The sequence below is a fragment of the Saccopteryx leptura genome, chromosome 7 (assembly GCF_036850995.1).
Source record: "Saccopteryx leptura isolate mSacLep1 chromosome 7, mSacLep1_pri_phased_curated, whole genome shotgun sequence".
Taxonomy (NCBI): Eukaryota; Metazoa; Chordata; class Mammalia; order Chiroptera; family Emballonuridae; genus Saccopteryx; species Saccopteryx leptura.
Genome location: NC_089509.1, coordinates 79871694 through 79875212, shown reverse-complemented (window position 1 = coordinate 79875212; position 3519 = coordinate 79871694).

Genomic DNA, 3519 nt, shown 5'->3' with positions numbered 1-3519 from the left:
AAAAGAAAATATGCTGATATTAATCTGCTTAATGATCGCACGTTATGAAGAATTTCTATGTTACAAAAATGCTGATTTTTTTTCATCTTTTATTACTCTTGGATATTTCTTTGGCTTTGCACAGATTCTATACATTCTCTTTCACAGTGCATATGTTTTATCTTTTATTTTTTATCCTATGTATTTGTTATATCCTATAGCATTTCTCCATTTCTTTTTGATGCCATGGCACAAAGAAAAAACTTTTATAAAGATAAGTAAGCAGGCTATATAAAGTATTCTACTAAGAAAATGAGTGTATAAGGAACTAATCGGTTAAAGATTGAAAATAATTTTGCCTTTGCCTTTATCTGAAATGTTAAAGGAATAAATGTTAGTACACTCAAAGACTACAGTACCTTAATGAGATTTTATTTTCTAGCTTAATTTTTCTCTTATGGAGCTATGGCTATTGCTGAAAAGACTCCCTTAAACAAATTTTATGGCACTCTTTATATTTTTCTTGCCAGGACATCTTGTATCTGAGGTTATTTTTACTTTGGGAACTTTACTTAAGGCTACTAATACTAATATATTTTGTACGTTTTCATTACCAGTTTTCCAGGGTTGCTCCTCATTGTAGGAATGGGTCCTCAAATTTCCTCAGGCATAAATGCTTTTACTGCCATATCTTATCAGAGACTGTATACTATCCTCTCTGGACTATGCAGTCGCCAGCTCACAGACCCTCCGTAGTCAGAACTTCATTTTGAAGCATCTTCTACCTAAAAACTAGCTCTCTATCACTAATTCTGGTTTATTTACAGAATTTCCTTACTGATAAGCATCAACACTTTGCAAAGCTGTATCAAATTTAATGGAACTACGTAGGTTCTCTCATGACAAAAAGCAGACCTGAGACAATTTAATTTGAAGTTGTAGGTAGAATGTCACCAGTAACCTAAGTAATGCTTTATTATATTTTCTCTGTCATTCTCTGCGTCTCACTTCAACCCTAGGTTTTTCATCTCTGCGTACCTACTCTACAATGTGCTGCTTTTTTCTTTGCATAATAATCAGTTTAAACTTATTTTTAAAAATGGCTTTTCTAGCTCTAATTCAACATGAACCTATTATTTAAGTACCTATAACTGATTGGTTACTTGCTTGTTTCTCCATTGATAGATTCTCCATAGATTAGATATCAATCCCTGACCCAATCAATGGGACTTAGGACAGAGTCTGTCATTATGTAGAAGTACTCTTATGGCTTTTGTTTGGTACGTATTCTTGCTGAAAATGCAATTTTAAGATTGAGACATGAACAAACAGAAACTGCAAAACATGTCTATTCCAGCTCTACTTATGTAGACATTTCAATTTTCATTCCACTGATACAATATTCAGTGTTAACTCCTGTCAGATTTTGACACTAATTTTACTACATGATCAAGTTTTTTCATAAACAGTATTACTCAGATATAACTCATTTACCATACAAGTCACCCATTTAAAGGGTACTAATCAGCACTTTTTAGAATGTTCACAGAGTCGTGAAACTTTCACCACAATCAAATTTTGAACATTTTTGCTCCCACTGAATAAAATTTTATATCATGGTTTGGCAGTTTCTTAAGAATATAAAAACAGAGTTACAATGTTTTCAAGGTGCATTCATCTTGTAGCCTATTTTCTTATCTCATTTTTTTTATTGCTGAATAGTAATTCATATTATAGATATACCACATTTTATTTATTGATTTATCAGTTGATGGACATTTAAGTTGTTTCTATATTTTTTTCTTGCTAATTTGAATGATGCTCTGATCCATTAGTGCACAAATTTTTAAATAGATGTATCTTTTTATTTTGGTGGGGTATATATTTAGAAGTTGAATTGCTGGGTTGTATGGTAACACTGGACCCTGATCTTACTCAGACGTGGTTGATGTTTGGTTGTTTGTTTTGAATTTTGTTAATTTGTTAAGTGACTTGACCAAATTAATTCAGTGAAGTCAATTTTTATAACAGCATGCAGTCTCTGATGTCAAAAGACCCCACACTCACCCCCCCACACACACACACACACACACTTTTGACTATCTTTTATGTGACTATCTCTACTTAGGTATTTTATTTCATTTTGGCTCTCTTTGGCCAGGAAATTTCAGGTTTCTGATTCTTTCTTTGAATCTGAAAGGGTATAGCCTTGGTCATTTAAACAATTTGCCAAACTTTCAGATCTATATTTAATTTTACATTTAAGCCTTCTTTACACATTGTTCCTAGTGGTTTACTGTTTGGGCAGTGTTGGATTAGAAGTTGTTTGAAGCCCTTTATACCGATATGGCTGGTGAGTGTGTGTTTCCCAGTTCCCCTAACCATCCTTTCCGACTGTTCCTAAGTAGGTGCAGCTTAGACAGTACACACAACCTACCAGATACTCAAGATTCACTGTAATCTCAGGAGTACTTTTTATGGCCGTCTCTTTTCCTGGTTTGTTTTATTGAACTATTAGTTACTCTTTTCTTTGATTTATATCACTGGTCTTGTCTTAATTGCTCTCCACCAAGATCTCTATTTTTTTAGACAATATCTTAAACATAGAGTTCCTCATTCTTTGTCTCAAATTGTCAGCCACTTTAGACAGAGCTGAGTAATTTGCACCCAGCCAGCCTGCTTTTTCCCTCTGTAGTACCCTGTGCCACTACAGTGGTGTTGGAGGGTGGGTATCCAATTTTCTTGAAGTGACACTCTTGCTCTATTACTGAGTACTTCAGGAAAAAGATGTTAGCAGCCTGTGGTCTTAGTGACTTGCCTCTTCTAAAATGAAACCTCTTCTCAATGAACACACTGAGGCAGGGCTAATCAGGGTCTCAGTATTCATAATTCTTTACTAAGATTGATTTCAGGTAAAGAGATATCTGAGTAGACTTTACTTTTTTTTTAAGAATAGCTATGCTTTCTGAAATTCCATTAATTTTTATCTGCTGGTAAGATCTTTGCAAATGATTTATAATTGTTTAATATCTTATGGTTTACAAAAATTATAATACAATAACTATCTATTTAAATGCCCATAGACTAATATGACGTAGATTAATACACTCATTTTAAAAGTCAGAAGAACGAAGGATGAACTAGTTTGCCTAAAACCATTTGACTAGAAACTGCCATGATTTAAAATATGAAGTTTTCCATATCCAAGACCTATTTTCATATACTACAATTTTATTCATTTTGAGAAATTATGGATAATATATTAGGTGATAATGTTTAAAAAAATAAACACTCAATAAATGTTATGATAAAATGTCATCTTTTGATTCATAATGATTGCCTGGGTATCTTGTTTTCTAATATGTCTGACTTTAACAAAGTAGGGCAGTCATATTTGATATGATTAGTATTCTTTTGTCTTATTTCAAATTAGAAATAAAATGAGGAATTTACAGCATGAAATCAGTTACTAGTTTCAAGGGAGACCCCATTCACCTTTGGCAATGTTATTATATTTAAAAAGAAAGAAACCAGATTTAA